Source organism: Phyllostomus hastatus, unplaced genomic scaffold, assembly GCF_019186645.2.
Source record: "Phyllostomus hastatus isolate PE091 unplaced genomic scaffold, TTU_PhHast_1.1 phas_contig_62, whole genome shotgun sequence".
NCBI classification, from domain to species: Eukaryota; Metazoa; Chordata; class Mammalia; order Chiroptera; family Phyllostomidae; genus Phyllostomus; species Phyllostomus hastatus.
Window position 1 is genome coordinate 157232 of NW_025333921.1, and position 24270 is coordinate 181501.

The 24270-nt window shown below is 41.4% G+C and overlaps 1 pseudogene; it reads right to left on the reverse strand.

Annotated features, from left to right (window-relative positions):
• Positions 1–16617: 16617 nt before the first annotated feature.
• Positions 16618–18823, reverse strand: LOC123825119 (annotated as a pseudogene).
• Between the last annotated feature and the right edge of the window lie 5447 nt (positions 18824–24270).

The following is a 24270-nucleotide window of genomic DNA, read 5'->3' on the forward strand; positions in this document are numbered from 1 at the left end:
GCTGGGACTCCTCACTCCTGAGATATCCCTCCTGGATTTTTATCCACCACACATGGATATGGGGCCAGCCCATTCTTTGTCTCTGCCCCTCCTAGCAGTCTGGGTGGATGTGGTTTCTTTAATTCTGTAGTTGTTAGACTTCCATGCAACTTGATTTCTGAGGGTTCTGAGTGATGGCTGTTCTATATTTTAGTTGTAATTTTGATGTGGGTATGCCAGGATGTGAGCCCTATTTACCTATGCCTCCATCTTGACTAATGTTTTCATTTTACTTTGGAGAAATCTTTGGGTAATTACTAGCTCTTATTTGGAAAAAATATTTATGTGAAGTTCAGAAATTCCTTCCATTTTACCTCAGGTCTCCCCTTGGAATGAATGCATGACTCTAAACCCCTGTGATGACTTTGACTCTAAGCAAGGCTCTCCATCTTTGCTTGGGCAATACTCTGAGGGATTGCCCAGACACCTGTGTGGACCTAAGAAATTATAACACTTTTGGGCCTGTCTGGCTAGCTCAGTTAGTTAGAGTATCATCCCAATACACTAAGTTTGTGGGTTTGATCTCCAGTCAGAGCACAAACAAGAAACAACCAATGAATGCATAAATAAGTAGAATAACAAAGTGATATTACTCTCCTTCTCTCTCTCCCCCTTCTTCTCTAAAATTCATAAGTTAAAAAAGAAAGAAATTACAACATTCTCATATAAAAATCCCTGTATGTGATTGTGTCAAAAATATAGAGAGCAACAGGCCACATTAACATTAACTCCAGTATAGGCTGTGCGGTATGAGTTGAGGGTATTTGGGAAAGCCCTCTCCCACAGACCTGTTGCACTTTGTTTTCCCCAGAACCTGGGATCCTGTTGTGAATGGAAAAGGACCACATACTCAATCTGACAAGCTCAGAATAGGCCCGCATAGTGACCTTACAAAGTAGAGACTGAAAGTATCCATGCAGGATGGTCTGAACATAAAAATTCCTAACTAAAATCGAGCCATGGCAGGTAGTCACGTCCTAGACCTGTTGCTTCCTTGACAAAGGTCAATCTTTACCATAAGTGAGCCCATCTACTGTCCTTTTGCGTCAAAGATAACATACCTTTTGAATGTCAGAATAATCTTTGCCAGAACTCAAGGTGAAACAGGGAAAAAACCCAAAAACCTGCATTTGTGCTGCACATACCGAACCCAATAAGCAGAGACAGAGATTGAATCTTTATGGGCTTTATTCAGATGATTGGCAATATGAGAAGACTGCAGATTTGCACCCTAACGGACCATCTTACATTTTCTCGGCAACCAGCCATTTTATAACTGAGAATATACAAGGTGCAGTCAGGGGGTTTGAATTTCGGGGAAAATTAGATAAAAGAAAACTGCAGCATTCTCACCCTGGGTGGTTAGCCATTTCCCCACCCCGGACAGACAGTCATCTGTCTCTCCCTGGAACACAGTGGCCTGGATATCTCCACTTGTTCCCCAGGCCGTAATCTTTAGCAGCTATTTTCCCCAGGAGTCAGGATGGGCCTTATCTGCTGTCCTGAAGCAATAGCTTTAAGATATGCATTACTACTAGGCTTACAACTATTTTCCTTAAACTACAATTTTCCAACTCTTGAGTCCCCCATCAAAGGCACAACTACTAGCACTAGAGAGCGAGATCACAGAAGCCTTCATAGTTATCTTCTTCCCTGCCTACTGTCTTTATGTGTTATAAATGTTAATTATTACCTATTCTGTACCCACAAGTATAAAAGAAGTATGTGTTTCTCCATTTTGCTTTTTGTACAATCCCAGAGATTTTCCCCCACTCTGCTTTCTCCCGCCCCATTAATCTACCACCAATGGATTTCATGTAACTCTCCCTACAACTCCTCCTTTTATTCTAAAGTATAAAGTAACCTACAAAACTCCTATTCCTTGCGGGTATTTTCTTAGTTGAGATTTTGCTTCCTGGTAATTGTCATCATTTTGGCTCAAGTAAACTCATAAAAATTCTCTACAGGTTTGGACATTTCTCTCATCCAAGTACTAACCAGGCCCCACCCTTGTTAGCTTCCAATATCAGATGAGATTGGGCGCATTCAGGGTGCTATGGCCGTAGGCAAGTTTGGGCATTTCTTATGTCGCCACCATTGTTAGATGACTATGATTCTGTCACCAATTCTCCCCTCATCAAGCAGTTCTTGAGACCCGCTGGGTGTCCTCCAATTTGACTCAGTTGTGACACTATATATCTGGAATCAGCATCAGATCCCTCAGGTTAAGGACTCAGTCCCACAGGACTGTTTGAACTTCAGATGCCAATCACAAGGCCCAGGCTGTTACCTGCTCTTCTGACTGGCTATGAGTCAAAGGTTCCCAGGACCCCCTTCCTGGGTTCATTTAATTTTCTAGAGTGGCTCATAGAACTCAGAAAACTGGTTTACTCACTAGAGTACCAGTTTATTACAAAAGATATTTTAAAAGACCTGAACAAAAGAGGCTCTGTCCTAATGGAGTTTGGGGCATGGCACAGTGGCATGTGGCAGCATTCTGGTTCACCAAACTAGAAGCTCTCCAGACCCAGTCCTTTGGGTTTTTATGAAGTCTTCATCACACAGACATAACTCCTTGCCCCATTGTTGATTCATCCTCCAGCTGTTCTCCCCTCCCCAGAGGTCAGGGGCATGGGACTGAAAGTTCAAACTCCCTAATCACAGGGTGGGTTTTCCTGGCAACCAGCTGTGTCTCTCTCATGAGGTGGGTGAAAAAGTCACCTCATTAACATAACAAATGACACTTTTATCACTGTCAGCTTGGGAAATTCCAAAGGTTTTAGGAGCTCTGTTCTAGAAACCAGGACTAAGACCAAATGCATATTTCTTATTATAAATCACAATATCACAATGAGCCACCATTAGATAATTCCAGGATTCCCTTACTAAATTTTACATAGCCTTGTAGAAAGGATATTTTCCATTTGCCCTCTAGATCCACTCTCTACCCTTCACTAGTTCAATGCACCTGACTTCCAGCTGGGTTCAACCAATGAAGATCCCCAGCAGAGATCAGAAGAATTGAGAAAAAATCAAGGTGATGTTATAGTTGTCCAACTTTATCCCTAAAAGGTCACCTTGGGCTTCCTGGTCCCTTGACTAAAGGTCACAAGCTCTCTTCCTGCAAACTCTTGGAGAGCCTTCTCCAAGCCTCTCTGGAGAGTTTGGTTCCTCTCTTCATCCTTCTAGGCCCAAATTTGGATGCCTTTATACTGCTCTCTTGTGGTCTCCTTACACACTACACACACTCTGATACTTCTATCTCTTGTAGTCTCCCTATACACTGCACACACTAGTATAAGTAATACCTTTATTAAACTGACCTTGAATTACCCTAATTTGAGTGTACCATCTGTTTCTTCCTGAGACTTTTGTTACCGAACAGACCCAAGGGGGTGTATGATATACTATTACCAAAAGGACCCCCCACTAGGTTCGCTATGCCCACCTCCAAAGGAAAGACATCTCTCAATGACAGAGATTTGTGAAAATGGAAGGACATATTTATTTAAAAGCAATACAGACTTAGAGTAGTGACTAAATGTCTTCATTAAAATACTAAAGTCCTTTAGAATACCCGCAGACAAACACAGTTTTAAAAGCTAAATAGACTTAGAGTACTGACTTAATGTCTTCATTAAAATACTAAAGTCTTTTAGAATACCCACAGATGTACAGTCCTTCCTTCTCCCTCTGCCCTAGTCTGGGGTACCGTATCTCAGGAAAAGAAGCAGAAGTCTGTGATTCAGGCTCCTGGCACAATTGGCTGTGTTGCTGCCACGATCTCCAGTTAATCCAAAGCCATGTGGCATCTTCTCATCGCCCACTGGTAAGAGTCTTTTCTTCCAGGAAAAGTCTCTCCTTCCTAAGCCACATGGCAAAAGGGAGTACCCCAAAGCCACAGGGTCCCAAATCTGCCAGAGCCTTGTGGTTCTCTCTCGCCAAAGCTGCGGGGGTCCCCACTATGCCAAAGCCATGTAGTTCCCTCTCCAATGGCTGCCGTGTTTGGGTTTAAATCCCCGTGCCAATCTTCCTCTGCAGCCCCATTTCCAACTCTTCCTATAATTGGTTACACCTGCCAGCATTCCCGTATCCTTCCAGCTTTACTGGGCTGCCATAGTGAGTCTGGGCAGGCGTGGCCCCATGACGTAGAGCCAATCATCTCCAAGCTCTCACTCAGGCACTGTAACCAGGGGGAGTTGCCTCCCAGTTACATCTTGGGTGAAAGTCATTCCCATCCCCCTGGCTCAAAGCAGGGCCACAGCTATTTAACATATCTATAACCCAGTTAAAGGTTATAGATATGTTAAATGACCAGGCCAGGGGTTAGCTGCAAAGCTGCTGCTGTGCAAAACAGCTCTCAATGGCCCTGCTCCATGTGTACCTTCCCCCAACTCACACCTGTGCGGGGGAGGGGGAAGGACATCCTGTATGTTTTTCTAATATTTCCTGGACACCTTGAGTTCTGGACCCCATTCCAAATCCCTATTAGGGGTCCCCCTCTTGGCTGCACCCTGTTACAAGGTGTCCAGGGAAAGGTGGGTTCTGGGCTGTGCATGTGTTTAAAGAGCGGTTTGGGATTTCTGCCTTTGGTGCTCATTCATGCTGTGTGGGGAAGAACATCATCCCTCCTTTTTCTAGGTCCCATTGCACGTATCTGTGGTGGGGAACAATCCAGGGCGATGCTGGGAGCAATAGAAACAAGTTCAAGTCTAAGTCCCTATACTATACTTCCATCAGAGACCAGTAGGCAAGTCGAGAGATGGAGGGGGTCCTAGCCTGAGTCTGTTCTTTGGAGTTCATGATTTATTACAGAAAGGAAGTCTGGGGAGGGGAAAAAAGAAAGTTTTAGTTTTTAAGAAAATCCTCATCTGAGGATACATTTATTGATTTGAGAGAGAGGGAGAAAGAGAAACATTGATGTCAGAGAGAAACATTGATGGTTTGCCACCCAGGCATGCCCTGGTAGGGAACCAAACCTGCAACCTATGCCTCTGCCCTGACTGGGAATCGAACTCACAAACTTTTGGTGCATGGGACAATACTCCAACCAACTGAGCCACACTGGCCAGGGTGAGAAAGTTTCAGTTTTAATGTTATAAGGAATGTGATTATATTTTAGACCTCTGTCTGATAGAAGGGACACACATTCATGACGTGTAGACAGTGTATAGTATGTAATGGGTGCTCAATAACTGGATAAATGAATGAACAGGTGAATGAATGAAAAGTAAATGAATACTGGGTAACACTGCATTAAAATACAAGGTTTCTGCTCTACAACACATGTATGAAAAGCAGTGAGTTAATTTACACTAGAAGTCTGGCTAGCTCTGATTTCCTATGAGTGTGGGCATACCTACTCTTGCTGGATTATTGCAGGTCCCTCAAGGATTATCAGGAAGGGCTAATGGTTACCAGCAAAGGGAGAAGCAGGAAAAGGAAAAGAATAGAAAATAAAAATTTCAAGAAATGCACATATTTCTATCTTTGTCACTGGTATTTTCTTTTATTTATGGTTCAACAAGTTCAAAGGAATAGTTAAATGATTTAAAGCTGTGAAGTAGTCACTGAATTTTTCTTTCAACTTTTTATTTTGAAATAATTATGGATTCACAGGAAGTGCAGAGAGACTAGTGCAGCCTACAACAAAATGTAGTTTATTTATTTTATTTTTATATTTTGTAAAGATTTTATTTATTTATTTTTAGAGAAAGGGGAAAGGAAGGAGAAAGAGAGGGAGAGACACATTGATGTGAGAGAGAAGCATTGATCAGTTGCCTCTTGCAGGCCCCACAACTGGAAACTCAGTCCCTAACCCAAGCATGTGCTCTGACCAGGAACTGAACCAGCAACTTTTCAGTCCAGAGGCCAGCGCTCAATCCACTGAGGCACACCAGCCAAGGCAAATATATTGTTAAAAAGTAAAACCCAGTTAAATATTTTGGGTCACTTTATTCCATTTAATTATTCTTCTGAAATGCAGATTACTTTAGATCTTAGGATACAACAGACATAACTGATCACACTTAAAATGGTATCTCAGGACATCAAAATTACAACTAAACTAGAGAACAACCATCATTTAGAATCATCAGTAATTGAGCTGAATGAAAGTCCTACCACTCTGGAATTGAAGAAACCACATCTAGATGGCAGGAGGGGCAGATGCGGAATGGGCTGGTCCCACACCCATGTGTGGTGGATAAAAATCAGGAGGGGTATCTCAGAAGCAAGAAGTCCCAGCCTCACACTAGGCCCCCTGGCCCAGGGTTCCAGTGCCAGGAAGATAAGTCTCTAGAACTTCAGGCTGTAAAAACTAGCAGGAATTGAGGCTGTGGAAGAAAGAAACTGCTGGAGTCTCAGGCAGTTCCTTTGAAAGGACCTGTGCACAGACTCACTTGGACTCACTCCCTCTGAGCTCCAGTACTGTAGCGGCAGATTGAAAGGCATCAGAGACATACATGGAGGAACTGAATTGTTTGGCATCTGGGCGAGAGCTGGGGGGCAGTTTTCTCCCAGACAAATGTGCTGGCAGAAGCTACTTTTCCTTTTCTGAGCCCTCCCCCCACAGAGCTGGAAGGAGGGTGCCATATCTGAGACTCCATCAGTCTGGTTCACTTTGTTTGCCCTGCCTTGGTGATTCTCTGGGGTCCTGCCCCACCCAGCTTTCAGGCCATCCGAGCTGTTTTCAGTGGCCTTCCCATACGAACAGCTTGTCTTGGCCCATGCTTCAGATTTTCCTAAATTCTCTCAAACAAGCAGCATCTGGCTTCCGCAAGCCCCGTACCTCTTGCTAACTTGCCCCAGGCCTGGCACTGGCAGTGTCAGCCTTGATTCACAGCCTGGCCTCGCCTGGGCATCTCCAAGCCCAGCACAAGTAGCAACCATCTGCAGATCGCCTTTTGGTAATGCTGTGTGACTGTGGACAGAATATAGGTGGTGGCTGAGCTTGGATGTGCCAACAGCAACCAACGCTCAATTACAAGAGGAGGCTGTACTCAGCCCACACAGTGGGTGTACCTCAAGTACCCAGCTTGGGTAATAGGGGAGGCTGTGCCCTTGGACCCTATAGGACACCTACTACATTAAGCCACTTTATCAAGCCTGGGAGATGTAGTAGCTCTATATAAAAACAAAGATAAGGAGAGTGTTAAAATGAGGAGACAAAGAAACATGGCCCAAACAAAAGAAAAAAACAAAACTCCAGAAAAATAACTAAACAAAATGGAGATAAGCAATCTACAGATGCAGACCTCAAAACACTGGTTATAAGGATGCTCAAGGAACTTAGTGAGGACCTCAACAACATAAAAAAGATCCAATCAGATATGAAGGATCTAATTGAAATAACGACCAATTTACAGGGAATCAACAATAGAGTGGACAAAGCTGAGAATCAAGTCAGCTATTTGGAATATAAGAAAGCAAAAAAAAAAAAACCAATCAGAACAGCAAGAAGAAAAAAGAATAAAAAAATGAGGATAGAGTAAGGAGCTTCTGGGACAATTTCAAGCATACTGACATTCACATAGTAGGGGTGCTGGAAGGAGAAGAGAAAGAGCAAGTAATTAGACATCTATTTGAAAAAATAATGACGGAAAATGTCCTTAACTTGGTGAAGGAAATAGACATGCAAGTCCAAGAAGCACAGAGAGTGCCAAACAAGATGGACCCAAAGAAGCCCACTCCAAGACATGTCATAATTAAAATGCCAAAGATTAAATACAAAGACAGAATCTTTAAAGCAGCAGGAGAAAAGCAATAAATTACCTACAAAGTAGCCCCCATAAGACTGTCAGCTGATTTTTCAAAAGAAACTTTGCAAGCTAGAAGGGATTGGGAAGAAATATTCAAAGTGGTGGGAAGCAAGGACCTACAACCAAGATTACTGCACCCAGCAAAGCTGTCATTTAGAACTGAGAGACAGATAGTTTCCCAGACAAAAAATAAGCTAAGGGAGTTCATCATCACCAAAACAGTATTATATGAAATATTAAAGGGCCTTCTTTAAGAAGAAGAAAAAGATCACAAGTATGAACAATAAAATGGCAATAAATATATGTGTATCAACAATTGAATCTAAAAAAAGAAAATAAACAAAGAAGCAGAACAGAAACAGAATCATAGATGTAGAAAATGTTTTGATGGTTGCCAGATGGGAGGCAAGTCAGGGGTTGGGTGAAAAAGGAGAAGGGATTGAGAAGTACAAATAGGTAGTTATAGAATAGTCACAGGGATTGTAAAGCACAGCATAGGAAATGGAGCAGCCGAAGAACGTATATGCATGACCCGTGGACATGGACAGTGGTGTGGAAATTTCCCGAGGGAGTGTGGTGGAGTAGGTGGAGGGGAATGTGGGGAGAAAATTAGGACAAATTTAATAGCATAAACAATAAAATATAATTTAAAAAATGGTATCTCATACACACCTCTGATTAAGGGAACAATTTGGTATCAGAAAAAGCCACTGATTTTTTTCAAACAATTAGCCTTTAGAAGAGAGTCACTTATTAGGAAAGGTAGAGAGAGAAAGGTTTATGTTTATAGTGTATCAAAATTTCGAGTCCTCTATGAAACCATTAGCTGCCTGGCTTTCTGGAAAGTAACCAGTAGGGGGAACTCTAGGCTTCGTAGTCTATGAGAGGGGCGGGAGGAAGCTCTTGGATCCACTCAGAAGCCTTAATCTTTTACCTCCTGCAAGAGACTATAACCTTATTATGAGCTTGCCAATTGGATGATTGCAGAGTAGTTTTCTTGGTAATGAAAACCAGAATTTCTGAACTTCCAAATAGTCATGTTAACCTTACACTAATAATTTTCAAATAATCCAATGTTCTTGCATCAGTGTTCCCAAACTTTCAACTTGTTCTTTGAATCAGTCATTTAATGATTCAGAATTCCTGCAAATGAGAAACCCATGATTATCAGGATTTCTCAGTCCTGAACACTATTGCCTGAATCCACATACAGGGTGGGTAAAAGTACATTTACAGTTTTGAGTACGTGAAACACAGTTTATTCTTGTATTATTACTTATTAATTTTTGTACAATATTTATTATAACTGTAAACTTACTTCACCCACCCCTGTACATTGCTTGAACCAAAATGCAATGCAGATCTATTTCCAATTAGCCTTTAATTAACCTGTAAATAGTGTGTGTACTAAGGAGTTTGGCAGGAAAACAAAGCATGCTCTTTTTCACTGTTGATAAACAGCGTACAAAACAGAATTATAAATTTCCTCATAAACACTCAGGGGTAACTAGAATTTCACCCAATTCAACCCAAAATATGTTTTCGATGTAACAAGCTCCTCTGGATGTGGGAGGGAAACTAATATTTGCCAAAGACATAGCATAAATCAGGCACTTGTGAGGTGTTTCATACACATGGTGTCATTTCCTGCTCCTACTATCATGCCTACATCACAGCAGGGGAAATAAAAGTTGCCCAAGGACCGGCCAGCGGCAGGGTGGAAGCAAACTCAGAGTTCTGGCTTTGTGTGCCCTCCTGCAGGGGAGTGACCCTCATCTGTATTTGGTCATTGTGTGATAATGTTCCCTGGCACTGTCTGGGACGGCACTCCACAATGAGGTTCATTTTCAGTGATTCCTAATAGTCTGTATTTTGGAATCCACCTGCTGTCTGAAATATGCCATCTGCTGTTATGAAACTGCCCTAAACCCGGGTAATTGAAGTTTAAAACAAAAAAAGAACTTTTTTTGTGGGGGCTGAATCGTGGGAGAAGGGGATTGGCCAAGGACAGTGAAGGGAGGTTTTCGTTTGGCACTCTGTATTCCTCGGTAATGTTTGACTATTTCATGATCAGAACATATTCACGCACTACTTTTTTTTTATAGAGAAGGAAAAAAGAACCTTCTCAGAAACGTGAAAAAATGTGGAAAGAGCCGCAATGCAGTATATATTCTATTTTTATGATATATGTAGTAATTTGAAGATAAATACTTCTGTTGAGAGAGGGAAAAGGAGGACCAAGATTTCATTATATAGCTGTTTTCTTCTCTTCATCCCTTACACCCTACACACAGAAACACAAACAAAAGACTCTTATTGTTTCTCTTGATGGAACAGCGATGACTAAGTGAATAAATCATCCAGTCACCAAAACTTCACTCCCGGTCATTTGACACCATTTAGGGAATACTATGTTGGAAATGCGCAGCTGTTCAACCCGCCCCCCCCCCCCCCAGCACCACCCCCAGGATTAGAGGGCCTCAGGAACAGGGAAGAAGCAGTCAGTACTGCTGCCTGTAAGTGAGGTAAAGGATGTTTCACTTCTACAGTTATACCATTAATTCGAGGGGGAAAATATGCTTTCCCTTTTCCTCTTCATAACTCCAGCACAGACTATTTTAATAATAAATGAAAGGAAATGAGTTTAAGTGTTTTAGGGTTAAATTTACAAACTGGAGCCTGTTAAATCCATTCACGGTCCTGTAAACAACTCTAAAGTAAGGTTTGTAGCGAAACTGAAGTGCTATGGTGTTAATTTCTTAGACCCAGAAAGGGTTTAATAACCTCCCCCCACCCCACCCTGATGATTCAGTGTCTGCTGAGAAGAGTTGACGCAGAGAAGCTCCACAGTGGGAACAGTGTCGTGACACTTCCCCTCCTCTGTGACTCACGCTGCTTTGAAACTGCGTTAAAACTGGTGCATTGTTAAAGCTCCATTCATTCTAGTTACTGTGGCCACAATCCCTTGTCAGGTGGGAAGAGCACCTCAAGCCCCTTTTCAGTTCTTAGCAGCCTGGACCCTGCTTTCTCTTCTCACCACCTGAGCAATAAGAAATGCTTATGGGTTCATTGGTGCTTCCTGCGTGGGACAAATTTTGTGGACATAAACATATATATTGTAAGTACATAGATGCATATATGTGTGTACACCCATCATGTGCATGTATACACACAACACATACACATGTATATACACACATGTAATATACACATGTGTGTATGTATTTATATGTTTTGTTTTAAGAAACAGAATTTATTTAATAGATTTTCCTTTTGCCTACTTTTCTGGTTTTTCCTCTGTGATATTTTATAATCACTGAGTTAATGGTTGATAGGCTTGTTCTCCACAAGCTTCCAAATATGATCATCTGTATAAGATCTATGTAACAAGCTGAGTGAATTTGCTGCAGTGATTGTGACTATGTTACCTTCACCTATTTGATATTTTTACTTCATTCTCTTGGTTCTTAAGACTTTTTGGTAAATATGCTTTTCAAGAGACTTTCTTAATTTATTGATTTAGGTTGCCTCTTTAAAAAAAGATTTTATTTATTTTATTTTTAGAGAGAGGGGAAGGGAGGGAGAAAGAAAGGGGAAGAGGGAGAGAAACATCACTATGTGAGAGATACATTGACTGGTTGCCTCTCATACATCCCCCAACCAGGGACCCAGCCTGCAACCCAGGTGTGTGCCCTGGCTGGGAATCGAACCAATGGCCTTTCAGTTTGCACGCAGGCTGGTACTCAACCTGCTGAGCCACACCAGCCAGGGCTCCTCTTGTTTTTCTTAATAGCATGGAAATTTATTATTTTAAGTGGTATTAGTCCAAAGGTGGGGCAGTTTTGGAGTTTGTTAATTCAGTGGCTCAATGTTGTCAAGGACACAGATTCTTTCCACTTGTTCCTCGGCCATCTCAACTGAACTGGCTTTTGTCCCCTAGCTTGTCCCTTCACGGTCTCCTTAGCAACTTCACTTCCTGTTGATTTTTCTCAGATTCTGTCTCCAGTTTTACCTGAAGGAGTTTCACCTCAGGAGATCTGGGGAGTGGGGCTTATGTGTCTATCCTGGCCTCCATCCTGCCTCTCAGGAAGGTTATCTGGTCTGACTCCAGCTGTCTTAGCTCCAGGTCCCTGGGCCCTTCTCTTGGACTGGTCCTGAGAATTAATTTGCACCTGGAACTAAAAACCCTAAGCAGCTCAGGGGTGGGATTCATTCTTTCTTCCTCATTACCTGCGCACCCCTCTCCTTCCTTGGCTCCTAGGACACTCCACTTCTCTGGTTCTTCTGGGTCTCCAGCATGCCCTGCTCCTTCCCCTCTGGCCTGGAAGTCTCCCAAGGTTCAGATTGGCTCTTCTCACAAAGTAGTCCCTCCCTTGGGAAAATTACCCATTCTGTGGCTTCCCCTCTCACCTCTCTGTAGGTGACTTACTTTGCCTTACCTAGGGAGAGATTCAGTTTCCTATCTCCAATCAAGATGTATTGGTCTTGTCACCTGAGTATTCTGTCATTACTTTCACTTGAAGGTGCTTCAGACTGAATGCCTGGCTCCTTCCCCGCTCTGTCATTGTGTAGATACTGTTAACATTTCTTGACATTTGGTTTAAATATGATTTAAAGTTTAGACTTAAAAAGTAGTGGGATTAGGACTTCCGGCCAAGATGGAGGCGTAGGTAGACACACTGTGCCTCCTCACACAACTAAGATAGAGACAACAATAATTTAGAAACAGAATAACAACCAGAACTGACAGGAAATTGAACTGTATGGAAGTCGGACAACCAAGGAGTTAAAATAGACATGTTCATCCAGACCGGTAGGGGGGCAGAGTCGGGCAGCTGGGAGGAGAGGGGTCAAGGCACAAAGAGCGGTGGGACCTGGAGCATAAGGCATCCCGGGCATGCAAAACCACAGCAGGCAGACCCTGGGCGAGGGGTGGCAACGGGCAGACCCAGTGAGGTGGCGATTGTGAAGCAAGGCACTGCGCAACCCAGTGTCACAGTGCCGGGAAATAGAGCCTCGGGGCACTGACTGAAAACACCTGTGGAGGTTGAGGTGCAGGGAGAGATTTCCAGCCTCACAGGAGAGTTCGTTGGAAAGACACACAGGGTCCTGGAACGTACACAAACCCACACACATGGGAATCAGCACCAGAAGGACCCAGTTTGCTTGGGGAAAGCAGCGGAGGGGACTGGGATCTGACAGAGAGCAGAGTGTGTGTCACCCTACTCCCACATACTGTCACAACCCAGAGGCTGGGCTGACCTGCCCTGGTGAACACCTAAGGCTCTGCCCCTCATATGTAACAGGCAGGGCAAAACAAAACAAAACAAAAATAGCCCAAACAGAAGAACAGATCATAGCTCCACAGAAAATACAACTAAGCAAGCAAGAGATAGCCACCCTATCAGATGCATAGTTCAAAGCACTGGTGATCAGGATGCTCACAGAATTGGCTAAATTTGGTTGCAAATTAGATGAAAAAATGAAGGCTACACTAAGTGAAATGAAGGAAAATGTACAGAGCACCAATAGTGATGGGGAGAAAACTGGGACTCAAATCAATGGAGTGGACCAGAAGGAAGAAAGAAACAACGAAACAGAAAAGAAGGAAGAAACAAGAATTCAAAAAAATGAGGAGAGGCTTAGGAACCTCCAAGACATCTTTAAACATCTTCCAACATCTGAATTATGAGGGTACCAGAAGGGGAAGAGGAAGAGCAACACGTGAAAACGTTATTTGAACAAATAATAAAGGAGAACTTCCCCAATCTGGCAAAGGAAATAGACTTCCAGGAAGCTCAGAGAGTCCCAAGGAAGGTAGACCCAATGAGGAACACACCAAGGCACATCAGAATTACATTAGCCAAGATTAAGATGAAGGAGGGAATCCTAGAAGCAGCAAGAGATAAGGAGACAGTAACCTACAAAGGAGTTCCCATCAGACTGTCAGCTGATTTCTCAAAAGAGACCTTGTAGGCGAGAAGAGGCTGGAAAGAAGTCTTCCAAGTTATGAAAGGCAAAGACCTACATCCAAGATTGCTCTATCCAGCAAAGCTTTCATTTAGAATGGAAGGGCAGATAAAGTGCTTCTCAGATAAGGTCAAGTTAAAGGAGTTCATTATCACCAAGCCCTTATTTTATGAAATGTTAAAGGGACATATTTAAGAAAAACAAGATAAAAAACATGTATAGCAAAATGACAGCAAACTCACAATTATTAACAACCACACCTAAAACAAAAACAAAAACAAACTAAGCAAACAACAACAGGAACAGAACCACAGAAATGGAGATCACATGGAGGGTTAGCAACAGAGGAGTGGGAGGAGGAGAGGGGGGTAAAAGGTATGGAGAATAAGTAGCATAGATGGTAGGTAGAAAATAGACAGGGGGAGGGCAAGAATAGTATGGGAAATGTAGAAGCTAAAGAACTTATGACACATGGACATGAACTAAAGGGGGGAATGTGGGTGGGAGAGGGTATGCAGGGTGGAGGGGAATGAAGGGGGGAAATGGGACAACTGTAATAGCATAATCAATAAAATATATTTTAAAAAGTAGTGGGATTATATTCAGTACAAGCCACATACCCCTTTTTTTTTTTTCAGTACAGGGGTCAAAACTGAAGATGAGAGGTTGCTGGTTTCAGTTTTGAGGCTCACTGATATAAAGAACAATGAAAAGGAAAACAATTAGCTCTAGTGCCGAAGTGGAAAGGGCTGCATTTCGGAGTGAGTGGGTAAGACCTGACAATTAGAAGGCATGTGTGATTTTTTTCCTGTTTTTTGAAGTCTACATTTTAAAAAACAACCTACAAAGGATATTTTAGGGACAATTGGAATATTTGATTATGGACTGTGTGTTAGTAATACAGTGCACTGATGTTAAATTCCCTGAAACACTTAATCTATGGTTCTGTAGGAGGAATGTCCTTGTTGTTAGGAAAACCATGCTGAAGTATTTTGGGATAAAGTGTCACAGTGTCTATAATTAAATCTGAAATGGTTCACCAACAAATGAAAAAATAAAAGAACAGAAAGGGAGAAAGCAAATGTAGTGAAATGCAACTGATACATCTAAATGAGTAGCACATGATATTCATTGTACTACTGGCAACATTTCTATATGTTTGAAATTTTTCAAAGTAAAAAGTTGGGGGAAAGCCACTCTTCTGATTCAAGTACTGTGTGTGTGTGTGTGTGTGTGTGTGTGTGTGTGTGTGTGTGTGTGTTGGGAGTATCATGGTTTAAGTTTATATTTAGAAATTTCCGGAAGTATAAGCATTCAAGAAAGCAAATGTGATCATCGTCTATTTAAAACCACTAACAGTCTGAACTGCTCTGATGCGTGGAAGGGCTGCTTAGGCTTGCTGCTTCCTGAAGGCAGGGCTTGCGTCAGTCCGCTGCCAGAAGGCCTCCACCACTTGGCAGAAAGCCCTGTTCACTGGCCACACATCCCATCACGGATGAGGGCTGCATGCCTCACTGCCCTAGCTGGGCTCAGATACAGGCATGGCGAGCTTGGAGGTGGGAAGTAATGCCTTGATCCTGCCAGTTGCAAGGCTCTGTTCTAGACTTTCACATAATCACTTTTTTCCATTTGCACAGCCTCCTGGGGAAGTACCAACCATTGTTCCCAGTGACAAATGACAACACAAAGCTCATGAGTGGTTAAGTTTTAGCCTAGAATCATAAAACTGGGTAGGTGGCAGAGCTGAGATTCAAACCAGGTCTTTCCACTAGAGAAAAACCTAACAATTGTTATAAAGTTGGTCTCCCCTGACTTCACACTGCCCGGACTGGAACACGATGCCCAAATTGTCAGCCTGGTTGTGGAGCCAATTTGCCAATTTGCTATAGAGAAGCCGAGGTCATGTAAGTCTGTGCCCATTGAGTAGAGGGTTTTCCAGATTTCAAAGCTGGCCTCTATGTTCTTGACACCAGTCAAATCGGTTTGGCTGAATTATTTCCCGCTCACCACCATGGCACAAACAGCTCTGAGGGGTTCTGCTGCGGCAGCTGCCTGTCAGTACGTGACTCCACTCAGTGTTTATTTGTTCACTTCTCTTTAAGCTAAAAATGTTAGGGTTTTGTTTTTGCTTTCCATTTCATTCTATTTTTTTAAGTACAACCATATCACTATTTTTATTTTCATTTAAGCCAAGTATGCCTGAGCTAGAAAGTTAAAGATGTGTATATATCCATATTTTATACTGTAATACAAATTTCAAAATATAAAGTGTAACAATATTCTCTGTGTTCAAATCCACTTAATTTTATCTGAAACACAGATTTGTATTTATAAAACAAGCAGCTCCTTCAACATAACCAACATTAGCAAAGTTGTTTAAACTATTTTTTAATGGTTATAGTGGAGCTAGTTGTCCTCGTAAAGTACCTACTAGGATTTAGCACTCTTTAGGTTGTTTGAATACAACCAGGAATGCGATATTGGTAATTATTATATATCAGTTCAGTCAAACATTTGAGATAAAAGGAGTGACTTTTGACTTAACCCTAAACCAAAAATGAATCTTAAAAATATACTTTACCCTGGCTGGTGTAGCTCAATGGATTGAGCGCAGGCTGCAAACCAAAGCATCACAGGTTCGATTCCCAGTCAGGGCACATGCCTGGGTCCCAGGCCACGGCCCCCAGCAACTGCACATTGATGTTTCTCTCTCCCTCTCTTTCTCCCTCCCTTCCCTCTCTAAAAATAAATAAATAAAATCTTTTAAAAAATTTCTCTTTAAAATATATATATAGTTTACCATTTCTAACATACTCCTTTATGTGTTCACACAGCATGTTACAGGAAGTCAATCATTTTTCTTGATGTATGTCTTTGCATTAACCCATGCCACGTGCCTGGCCAAGTACCTGTCTCTGGCTGACGTTACAGTTTCTTCATTGCTCTGTTTTGCAAACTTGCTCAGTGTCTCATGTGGTCTTTTTCTTTGCCAATCTCTTGGCATTCCTCTGTGATTCTGTATTTTTCTCCCACTGATGTTTCACAACTAGAGAGTTTATCTGGGTTTCTTTCTTTGTTCTTTTCCATTTTTCTCTTTTTATTGGATCTTTCCTGGTCAAGAAACCTATCCTTTGCTCTAGATTTCTGTCTGCTTTCCTGTCTTGCTTTCTTTCTGAAGATTGAACACTTACTTCTCGTTCTCCTCTATCTCTGTTTTCGTATCTTTCTTTCTTTGCTTTCATATGTTCTTCCTTTTCTTTGCTTTTCTCTTCCTTCTCTCCTCCCTTCTCACTGTGTCAGTCATAATCGTTTCATTGACTATCTCTTTCTTGTTCTTTTGTGGGCTCTCTCTGTCTTTCTCCCTTTTCCAATTTCTGTCATTTCTTTCTCTTTGGTCTCTTCCCTTCAGTTTATCTTCTTGTTCATGCCTCTTCCAATGGGAATCTCTAGAACAGGCCTCTCTGTGCCTATGGGAATCTTTCTTTCCTTTTCAGTAATCACGGTCAATGTAAAAGTAGTTCTCCCGGTCCCTGGATTGTCTCTCTTGGGGCTTATCTTCCCTTTTCTCATGTCCCCCTGACTTGGAACTTTTTGTGTGGGTTTTGGTACCATGCTCTCTTTCTTTACTAGATGACCATGAGTGAGTGCATTTCCTGTGATGCCTGGAGTCATTCTCAGAGGTCTCTGTGCTCTTTCCCTTGTGCTCTTCACTTTATTATTTCCTTCCATTCCATCATCCTCACTGTCATTAGAATCAAAGTCACTGTCCGCAGCTGGTTTTCCTTGCACAACAGTTTGGAGAATGCCTTTCTCACGTGGCATTCTGTTCTCTGAACTTACTCATTGGAATAACCCCTTAATTCCTCCTCCTTTATCCCAGACCTAGCTTTGAAACCAGAAAAGACGCTAGAGCTCAGGCTGCCTGTCACTGCCAAACCCAATAAGTCAAGGCGGGGATTGAATCTTTATGAGTGCTTTATTCAGATGGCTGGTGATCTGAGAAGATGGTGGGTTCATACCCTAACAGACCATCTTAAATTCCATTTTAACATGGCTATTTTTGTAAGGAGAACAAAGTGTAGGTAAGGGGTTTGGAATTCAGGGAAAAGTTAATCAGATAAAAATCTGCAGCATTCTTTCATCTGTGTCCTGGGTGGTGGTCTTTACCTGTGTCCCAGGAGGTGGGGGTCTCACCCTGGAGCACAATGGCTCAGGTACCATCTTGATTGTTGCAGTCTTCCTGACGCACAGAGGTGGACTGCTTATGGTCTCCTGGAGTCAGGGTGGGTCATACCTTTAGTTCCTGGAGCAAAAGCTTTTACAGCATTGATTACTAAGCTTATTAGCTATTACTTAAACTAAAATTTTCCAACTCTTAAGTCCCGTATCAGCTTCTGGAAAGCTGCCTATAGGTACTTCCCCTTCACCAACTGCTTGATTTAATAGATACCTATAAAATCCACTGAGATCTTTCTGCTTGGTTACATCCGAACGTGCTTTGAGGACAGCAGCCCTCTCTTCTCTTTCCTCCTGTTGGGCTCTCTCTTTTTCTTATAAGCATTTGTGATGTCACAGATGCCTCTTTATCATCAAACTCTCCCTTTTCCATTTCTTGTTCTCTCTATATTTTCTTTTCCATTCTTTTTTCCTGCTCCTTTTTTTTTTTTCTGATCTCAATTGCTTTTAGTAAGTTGTGAATATACTTGGGCTTTCGATCTACTCCCAGAAGCAATTTGAGTCTTCCTTCCTTCCTTTCTTTCTTTCTTTTCAGTTCTTTCTTTCTTTCTTTCTTTCTTTCTTTCTTCTTTCTTTTCAGTTCATCATAAATACTGTCATATTCATATACAGTGGAATCTTCTGCAAGGGCCTTCTGGATTCCAGTTTGGTTGGTTTCATTGCTTGCTTTTTAGCGGCTTCCCTCTGAAGGCTTCACTCACGGAGGTTTCATCATCATCAGACTCATTCCCAAACACTGATGGTTTTTGCAAAACAGGGTGCAAGTGCTGTGTTTTCTCTGGCAAAATAAGCCCATACTGCCTGTCTGGAATTGCCATGTTGCTCCTGTCTCCACTGAATGTCTGTTTTTTGCTTTTTAGAAAGTGACTCAGGAATTAATTTTCTGACGTTCAGTTATCTTGCTTTCTACAGCTGATCCTCCAGGTCCTGTAGTCCCTCACATTTCAAAGTTCTGGTGACTTTAAACTAATTTTTTTTCTTTTTGAAAATACAATTGAAACTAGAGGTGGGTTAATCTTTGTTTCTTCTTTCCCAAGGAAAAGCTTTTTAAAAAGTTTAAAGTGAGGCCCTGGCTGGTGTAGCTCAGTGGATTGAGCACAGGCCTGTGAACTAAAGGGTCGCCAGTTCAATTCCCAGTCAGGGCACATGCCTGGGTTGTAGGCCAGGTCCCCAGTGAGGAGTGTGCTAGAGGCAACCACACATTGATGTTTCACTCCCGCTCTTTCTTCTTCCCTTCCCTCTCTCTAAAAATAAATCTTTAAAAAAATTTGAAGTGTCATCTTTATCAGATCAAAATCTGTAACAAGAGCTACTATTTATTGACATGGCAGAAACTGTACTAAATGATTTATGTGAATTTGCTTCCGGCAGCAGCCTTGTTGGCAGGTATTCTTCCGAGCCTCACAGGGGAGGTTAATAACATGCCGAGTCACTCAGCTACTGGGTGACAGAGGTAGAGCTGAAACTAGAACTTAGACATAGCTAACACCAAAGCCCACTACATCCTACCCCAGATATGATTATATCTACATCCTAATTACAAAAACATATGTTTATTGTAAAAATATTTGGAAAGTACAGAAAGTCTGAAGAATAAATTCCTCTAAAATCCTATCTTCCAAGATAAATCACCAGTGACATTGTTGTCAATCTTTTTCTTCACTATGTAGTAGTGCTCCCTTATTCATGGTGGGGGGGATAGGTTCCAAGACCCCCACTGGGTACGTGAAATAGTGCATAGTGCCAAATCCTACATATAACATGCCTTTTCCTATATATACATACCCATGACAAAGTTTGATTTATAAGTTAGATGCAGAAAGAGAGTAAGAGATTAACAATAACTAATAATTACATAGAACAATTATAAAAAGTACTATAATAAAGTTGTGTGAAAGTGGTCTTTTTCTATATCTCTCAGAATATCAGAATGTACTGTACTTACCTTTCTTCTTGTGATGTGAGGTGATAAAATGCCTACCTGATGAGATGATGTGAGGTGAATGACGTAGGCACTGTGACGTTGTATCAGGCTACTGTTAGGGATACTTGGACACAAGCCCTGGGATGCCAGGTCAGTCTTCTGACAACCTAGCTGTCCGCTAAGTGACTGATAGGCTGGTAGTGTATGCAGCATATCGTACACAGTGTGGATATTCAGGATAAAGGGATGATTCATATCTGGGGTAGGATGTAGTGGGCTTGCTAGATTTCATCACATTACTCATGTTAGAACAGCGTGTGATTTGGAATTTCTGAATTGTTTATTTCTGGGATGTTCCATCTAATATTTTTGGACCAAAGTTGACTGTGGATAACTGAAACTTGGGTAAAGGGGAACTACTATGTACCTTTTGCATGTATATATACTATACATATTTGCATATAGTATTAAGTGAAAAGCAAAAAACAAAACTACATGGAATAACTACTTGTTTAATATATGTGAAATGAGCCCTGGTTGGTGTGGTTCAATGGATTGAGTGCCAGCCTGCGAACTGAAGGGTTGCCAGCTCAATTCCCATTCTAGGGCACGTGCCTGGGTTTCAGGCTAGGTCCCCAGTGGAGGGTGCATGAGAGGCCACCACACATTGATGTTTATCTCCCTCTCTCCCTCCCTCTCCCTCTGTCTATAAATAAAATTTAAAAAATGTGAAATGATAAATAGGACTCTTACTCTATACTCATCACGTTTTTAACATCTAACATTACATAATGAATATTTTTCAGTATCATTAAATGTTACTCAGAAAACATGATTTTAATTTATTTTAGTTTTTATTAAATGTATTGGGGTGACATTGGTTAACAACACTATATGTTTCAAGTGTGCAACTCTATGATACATTATCTGCACACCACCGCCACCCAAAGTCTCCCTGCATCACTACGTATTTGCCTCTCTCTCTCCCTTTACTTTCTCCATCCTCCCTCCCCCTAGAAACTTATTTCATCATGTAAATTCCCTACAATTTAACCTCTATATTGGTCTTTTTTCCCTATCTTATAATTGTGGTGAACATCTACTTAAATTTTTTCTTCAGTTCTTATGAATGATCATAAGAAAGATCACATATTGAACTCCTATGCGCCAGCTACTGTGCTGGGCACAAGAGAAATAATGGTGAGCAAAAGAGGCATGGTCCCATCCTTCAGGGAGTTAGCAATCTAATGAGGGAGATTAACCTACAGTAATCCACTGATCATAAATTAGAATTGTGAATGCATACTATGATAAAAAGGGAAGGCCCATGTCAATCACAGTATACACCACCAGAGACCTTCCCTAGTCTGGTGGATTATGGAAGATCTCTTGGAGGAAGTAATATTGGGCTTGGGATCCAAGTGAAAAGTGGAGCCAGATGAACAATGAACCTGGACAAGAGTATTCTAGGCATTGAGAACAGTGAATGCAAAGGCCCTTTGAGAGCAAGCAGCATGGGGCATCTGAGGAGCAGTCTGGACTCGCTGTAGCCCCGCAAGCAAGAGGGTGCAGGGTGCGGGAGCCAGAGAGGTGGGGGTGGTAGCAAGAGGGTGAGAGTTGGGCTCTGGAGGCTTCATTGTAGGTCTTGATTTTTCTCCTAAAATGAAATAAAATTGAAGGATTATAAACAGGATAAACTGCAGTGTGGAGGTTAGGCTGGAGATCCAGTGAGACCGTGAGGAAATTTAACAGTTAATCCTGGTGAGAGATGATGGTGGCCTGGGCCAGGGGGTACATAGCAAAAGGTACATAGTAGTTCCCCTTTACCCAAGTTTCAGTTATCCACAGTCAACTTTGGTCCGAAAGAAGTGAACAAATCTGATAGACATTTTAGAAGATAAGACTTGGAGGGCTGGCGATGGATTGGTTATGGAAGGGTGAAGGAGAAGGCGGCGACAGGATGCTGCCTGGTTTTTGACTTACTGAACTGGCTGAACTGGAGACATAGTCCCTACATCAGGAATCCTGGCAAAGAAGCAAATACGGAGGAGGGGCTACAATCATAAAGCTGAGTTAGACAATCTTTTTTTTTTTTCTTTTGTAAAGAGCCAATTTTTTCAGTCTTGGTTTAACTGAAAAAATAGGACTTGTTTAATTTCCACATATTAGTGAATTTTCTAAATTTCTTTCCATTATCAAATTCTAACTTCACTTTATTGTGATTAGAAAACATGATTTGTTTCAATCTACTGATTCAGAATAGAAGAACATCCCTGGCTGGTGTGGCTCAGTGCACTGAGTATAGGCCTGCAAACTTAAAGGTTGCTGGTTCAATTCCCAGCCAGGGCACTGGCCTGGTTTGCAGGCCAGGTCCCTGGTTGGGGGTGTGCAAGAGGCAACAGATCCATGTTTCTCTTACACATTGATGGTTCTCTCCCTTCACCTCTCTCTAAAAAGAAATACGTAAAATCTTTTTTAAAAAACTTAAAAAAATAGAAGAGCAAAGATAATTCTTTATTTATTTTGTTTCCCCTTTAATCTTCCAGAACTTGAAAGATTACTGCACACAGTGATAGTAAATACAAGACCAAAGTAGCACCCCATGGGTTAGTTAATTGGTCATACGAGGAAACACAACTTTGTAATGGTAGGCATCAATCCTGGCCTCATTATCAGTGGGGCAACCAGATATGTGTGTACCTGATGTGATACAGTACGAAGGACACAGCATCACTTATGAAGTATTCTCGCCAAATGTTTAACCTGAATCTAACCAACCTTTTAGATCTAATTGCCAGCTTATAGGGGATAGAGGAAGAAGGGAAATGACATCAGAAGGAAATCATCAGATAAATACAGTAAGTGGGAACTTCTACAGTATATACTAACTGAATTTCTTTAACAGCTCAATGGCATTTAAAAAAGGGTGCGTTGGAGACTATTCTAGATTACGAGCTGACTAATGAAGAATGAAACCAAATGCAATGTGTGGACTTTAGACCATTGTTTGAACACAGTATCTGTAAAAATTATAAAAGATCTGAACAGATCACTGAGGAGGAGAAGGGAGGGGCCATAGGAGGAGGTTGCCTGAGGCCGAGGTAAAAAAACAGTCTCTTCATAGAATCCATCTTGCTATTCCTAATTATCACCCTAATAAAGTCAACCAGAAATTGGACTGCTGGATCACCACAGTTTGGATGGTCACGAACCTAGTCCCCTGACCTTGGAATACTATAGGAAGTAAGATCCCCAGGTCTTTACTTATGTCTCACTTCTCTCATCTTATTGTAGAGCTAGCAGCTCCAGAGTGTACACAACATTTCTAAGTATTGGGGAAAAGAGGAAAGGAGGGAATTTACATTTATTGAGTAGCTATTATTGGCCAGGAATTATACATTATATGAACTATTCTACCAATGTCCAGTCATGTAACTGGTGATAAATATAAACTATTAGTTAAGAGGGCTGGCTCTAAAAATGTAATGAGAGAGTGAGAGTTGGGTGGGGGGGGGGCGGAAGGTAGGGGCAGAGGAAAAAAGTGGGTTTGTAAAACTGGCAAAAAATGAACAATTATTGAATTTAAATGGAGGTTATACATGTACTCTGCACTATTCTTTCATCTTTTAAAAAATATTCACAATTAAAATAAAGAATATCCTCAAATAGTTAAATAAAGTTATCATATAACTTAACATAGTACTACTAGGTATATAACCAAGAGAACTGAAAACTTAAATCTACACACAAAAAATCTTATACACAAATGTTCATAGCCCCATTATTCATGTGAACAAAAAGTGGAAACCACCCCAAAGCCCATCAACTGATGAATGGATTAATAGAAATCATAGCCACATGATAGAATAGTATTTGGCAATAAAAAATTCTGATATATGCAACAATATGAATAAAATTTGAAAGCATTATGCTAAGTAAAAGAAGCTAGTAACATACCCTACGTATTTTATCCATTTATATAAAATGTCCAGAGTAGGCAAATCTATAGGAATAGAAAGATTATTGGCAGCCTAGGACTAGGAGTAGAAGATTATGGGTGGAGTGCTTGTTAAATGGGTATGGGGTTTCTTTTAGGAGGATTCAAATGTTCTAAAATTAGATTATGGTGATGCTTACATAACTGTGAATATACTAAAAACTGCTGAATTGTGTACTTTACATGGGTGAATTATATGATGAATTATAAATAAATAAAGCTGTTTTTAAAAAAGAAAAAATAATGAGTCTGGAGTCAAGACAGGATTTGTATACATCTGTACCACTTCTTTGTCACATAGTCTTGGGCACATAGTCTAACCTCTGAGCTACAGTTTCTAACAT